This window comes from Pecten maximus, chromosome 7 (assembly GCF_902652985.1).
Source record: "Pecten maximus chromosome 7, xPecMax1.1, whole genome shotgun sequence".
Taxonomy (NCBI): domain Eukaryota; kingdom Metazoa; phylum Mollusca; class Bivalvia; order Pectinida; family Pectinidae; genus Pecten; species Pecten maximus.
The window spans coordinates 19,124,225-19,130,371 of NC_047021.1; positions in this window are offsets into that span (position 1 = coordinate 19,124,225).

The following is a 6,147-nucleotide window of genomic DNA, read 5'->3' on the forward strand; positions in this document are numbered from 1 at the left end:
TATTAAGTCATTTATTCTTTCCAAAATTTCTAACCTATCCATTTAAAAAGCAAATATAAAAAAAGGAAATCATAACAGAACTAGATATCAGAAATATGAAGAAAAAAAACAAACAAAAAACACAGTCAACTTGATGAAAGGAAACTATTGGGAAATTATTCGTTTTACATATAAAGAACAATAATTCATAAAGCCTATATACATTGCACCGAAATGATAAAATTTGATATTTTGTAATTTTATTGATATCGACATATAGAGGCTATCAGCCTGTTTCCATATACAATTCTAATACATCCTAATAAAATAATGAAAAACATGTTACAATAATAAATGGATAAACGAATAAATAAATTAATTACTTAATTAATTTTTGGTTAAGGCTTCTATATATACCACTAAATATAAAATATATTTGTTAAACACTTCTCTCCGGTATACATGCACATTGATGACTGCTTTTGATTGTTGCTTTGTAATCAAAGAAAATTTTCCAATGATTGTCAAGCTTATTTATAGAAGAATAAACAGTAAATGTTGATACGACATGATCTGGCAGTTAATTCGAAATTGTTCAAAATAATGTGTCTTTTTTTATTCCTTAGCTTACATATTGATTGTTAAATTAACATTTTTGTGTGTCATTACTATCATATTCCCTAATTATCCTGAAGGCCAATGTTGTTTCTCCAACCTCTCACTGCAGGTAAGGTCCCTCATTCTAAATAATGAATATATAAAACATTTGTAAATCATATAGACTTTGTTCATATGTCTTTACGTGAGATCAGATAGGAGATGTACATTGGAAACATATGTATATATATCATATGATGTATATCGGCTAAATCCGTTCTTAAACCACGGACATACATGTATATATGGTGTATATCTAAATCCGTTCTTTGACCACGGACATATATATGATGTATATCTAAATCCGTTCTTTGACCACGGACATACATGTATATATGGTGTATATCTAAATCCGTTCTTTGACCACGGACATATATATGGTGTATATCTAAATCCGTTCTTTGACCATGGACATATATATGATGTATATCTAAATCCGTTCTTTGATCACGGACATACATATGGTGTATATCTAAATCCGTTCTTTAACCACGAACATATATATGATGTATATCTAAATCCGTTCTTTGACCACGGACATATATATGGTGTATATCTAAATCCGTTCTTTAACCACGGACATACATGCTTATATGGTGTATATCTAAATCCGTTCTTTGACCACGGACATATATATGATGTATATCTAAATCCGTTCTTTGACCACGGACATATATATGGTGTATATCTAAATCCGTTCTTTGACCACGGACATACATGTATATATGGTGTATATCTAAATCCGTTCTTTGACCACGGACATATATATGGTGTATATCTAAATCCGTTCTTTGACCACGGACATATATATGGTGTATATCTAAATCCGTTCTTTGACCACGGACATATATATGATGTATATCTAAATCCGTTCTTTGACCACGGACATACATATGGTGTATATCTAAATCCGTTCTTTAACCACGGACATATATATATGGTGTATATCTAAATCCGTTCTTTGACCACGGACATACATATGGTGTATATCTAAATCCGTTCTTTAACCACGGACATATATATATGGTGTATATCTAAATCCGTTCTTTGACCACGGACATATATATGGTGTATATCTAAATCCGTTCTTTGACCACGGACATATATATGGTGTATATCTAAATCCGTTCTTTAACCACGGACATATATATGGTGTATATCTAAATCCGTTCTTTGACCACGGACATACATGTATATATATGGTGTATATCTAAATCCGTTCTTTGACCACGGACATACATGTATATATGGTGTATATCTAAATCCGTTCTTTGACCACGGACATATATATGGTGTATATCTAAATCCGTTCTTTGACCACGGACATATATATGGTGTATATCTAAATCCGTTCTTTAACCACGGACATATATATGGTGTATATCTAACATGTATATATGGTGTATATCTAAATCCGTTCTTTGACCACGGACATATATATGGTGTATATCTAAATCCGTTCTTTGACCACGGACATATATATGGTGTATATCTAAATCCGTTCTTTAACCACGGACATATATATGGTGTATATCTAAATCCGTTCTTTGACCACGGACATATATATGATGTATATCTAAATCCGTTCTTTAACCACGGACATATATATGGTGTATATCTAAATCCGTTCTTTGACCACGGACATACATGTATATATGGTGTATATCTAAATCCGTTCTTTGACCACGGACATATATATGGTGTATATCTAAATCCGTTCTTTGACCACGGACATATATATGGTGTATATCTAAATCCGTTCTTTGACCACGGACATATATATGGTGTATATCTAAATCCGTTCTTTAACCACGGACATATATATGGTGTATATCTAAATCCGTTCTTTGACCACGGACATATATATGGTGTATATCTAAATCCGTTCTTTGACCATGCACATATATATGATGTATATCTAAATCCGTTCTTTGACCACGGACATACATGTATATATGGTGTATATCTAAATCCGTTCTTTGACCACGGACATATATATGGTGTATATCTAAATCCGTTCTTTAACCACGGACATACATGCTTATATGGTGTATATCTAAATCCGTTCTTTGACCACGGACATATATATGATGTATATCTAAATCCGTTCTTTGACCACGGACATATATATGGTGTATATCTAAATCCGTTCTTTGACCACGAACATATATATGATGTATATCTAAATCCGTTCTTTGACCACGGACATATATATGGTGTATATCTAAATCCGTTCTTTGACCATGGACATATATATGATGTATATCTAAATCCGTTCTTTGACCACGGACATACATATGGTGTATATCTAAATCCGTTCTTTGACCACGGACATATATATGGTGTATATCTAAATCCGTTCTTTGACCATGGACATATATATGATGTATATCTAAATCCGTTCTTTAACCACGGGCATATATATGATGTATATCTAACATGTATATATGGTGTATATCTAAATCCGTTCTTTAACCACGGACATACATGCTTATATGGTGTATATCTAAATCCGTTCTTTGACCACGGACATATATATGATGTATATCTAAATCCGTTCTTTGACCACGGACATATATATGGTGTATATCTAAATCCGTTCTTTGACCACGAACATATATATGATGTATATCTAAATCCGTTCTTTGACCACGGACATATATATGGTGTATATCTAAATCCGTTCTTTGACCATGGACATATATATGATGTATATCTAAATCCGTTCTTTGACCACGGACATACATATGGTGTATATCTAAATCCGTTCTTTGACCACGGACATATATATGGTGTATATCTAAATCCGTTCTTTGACCATGGACATATATATGATGTATATCTAAATCCGTTCTTTAACCACGGACATATATATGGTGTATATCTAACATGTATATATGGTGTATATCTAAATCCGTTCTTTGACCACGGACATATATATATGGTGTATATCTAAATCCGTTCTTTGACCACGAACATATATATGATGTATATCTAAATCCGTTCTTTGACCACGGACATATATATGGTGTATATCTAAATCCGTTCTTTGACCACGGACATATATATGGTGTATATCTAAATCCGTTCTTTGACCATGGACATATATATGATGTATATCTAAATCCGTTCTTTGACCATGGACATATATATGATGTATATCTAAATCCGTTCTTTGACTACGAACATATATATGATGTATATCTAAATCCGTTCTTTGACCACGGACATATATATGATGTATATCTAAATCCGTTCTTTGACCACGGACATATATATGGTGTATATCTAAATCCGTTCTTTGACCACGGACATATATATGGTGTATATCTAAATCCGTTCTTTGACCACGGACATATATATGGTGTATATCTAAATCCGTTCTTTGACCACGGACATATATATGGTGTATATCTAAATCCGTTCTTTGACCACGGACATACATATGGTGTATATCTAAATCCGTTCTTTGACCACGGACATATATATGGTGTATATCTAAATCCGTTCTTTGACCACGGACATATATATGGTGTATATCTAAATCCGTTCTTTGACCACGGACATATATATGGTGTATATCTAAATCCGTTCTTTAACCACGGACATATATATGGTGTATATCTAAATCCGTTCTTTGACCACGGACATACATGTATATATATGGTGTATATCTAAATCCGTTCTTTGACCACGGACATACATGTATATATGGTGTATATCTAAATCCGTTCTTTGACCACGGACATATATATGGTGTATATCTAAATCCGTTCTTTGACCACGGACATACATATGGTGTATATCTAAATCCGTTCTTTGACCACGGACATATATATGGTGTATATCTAACATGTATATATGGTGTATATCTAAATCCGTTCTTTGACCACGGACATATATATGGTGTATATCTAAATCCGTTCTTTGACCACGGACATATATATGGTGTATATCTAAATCCGTTCTTTAACCACGGACATATATATGGTGTATATCTAAATCCGTTCTTTGACCACGGACATATATATGATGTATATCTAAATCCGTTCTTTAACCACGGACATATATATGGTGTATATCTAAATCCGTTCTTTGACCACGGACATACATGTATATATGGTGTATATCTAAATCCGTTCTTTGACCACGGACATATATATGGTGTATATCTAAATCCGTTCTTTGACCACGGACATATATATGGTGTATATCTAAATCCGTTCTTTGACCACGGACATATATATGGTGTATATCTAAATCCGTTCTTTAACCACGGACATATATATGGTGTATATCTAAATCCGTTCTTTGACCACGGACATATATATGGTGTATATCTAAATCCGTTCTTTGACCATGCACATATATATGATGTATATCTAAATCCGTTCTTTGACCACGGACATACATGTATATATGGTGTATATCTAAATCCGTTCTTTGACCACGGACATATATATGGTGTATATCTAAATCCGTTCTTTAACCACGGACATATATATGGTGTATATCTAACATGTATATATGGTGTATATCTAAATCCGTTCTTTGACCACGGACATATATATGGTGTATATCTAAATCCGTTCTTTGACCATGGACATATATATGGTGTATATCTAAATCCGTTCTTTAACCACGGACATATATATGGTGTATATCTAAATACGTTCTTTGACCTTGTCACCCTGAGTTAATTACAGTACTTATATCACAATACATTTTTTTATGTATATTTGTTATAAATTCTAGTTTCTGTAAGTTAACACTGAAGCTGAATGAATTGAATGAATGTGTAATCAAAGACTTGTTCAAGTAGAGATGTAGTCAACCTAATTACAAATACACTCTGTAAGAATCCTAACACACTACATTACTAATTAGCTTGGGACAAATCGTTGATATTGCCGGTAAATCCCCGCCGAAGATCGACTTTGATCTACTCTGACTACTGGTCAGATACAGGTAAATGACCCGCTGTTTAGTACAGACCCCTGTGGTTAATGACCATTACCTAATGGACGAATCGGTCACATTATTTTCTTCAGATATGCCTGAAAATGCCATATCAAAGGACAAGAACATCTAATCCATTTTTTTCCATAGATTTAAATAGCCAGTAGTATTTGGGGAATCGACACACTAATTAGCATACTATGTAGTTTAATGGAGACCCCAGGTTTACTGGTGATATATGTGTAATATTATATATTATGTCAATGACCAGAACACTCGAAGAAAATGAAGGTTACTGGACTAAGAAATACGGCGGAATTATATTTCACAAACAAACCCTTATGATATGATAGGAGTTGCTGTGTGTCTCGGAATCACATGTGGATTCGACCAGAAAGCCAGTGGTTTTATAAATTACATAATACAGAATTTCAGTCAAGTGACTGATCTGTCTTTGTTGACTTTAATCAGTGTGCATTCCATTGTTTAGCCCCCCAAAACCTGGCACGTCCTTAAATGACCCTGGCTGTTAATAGGACGTTAAACAAAAAC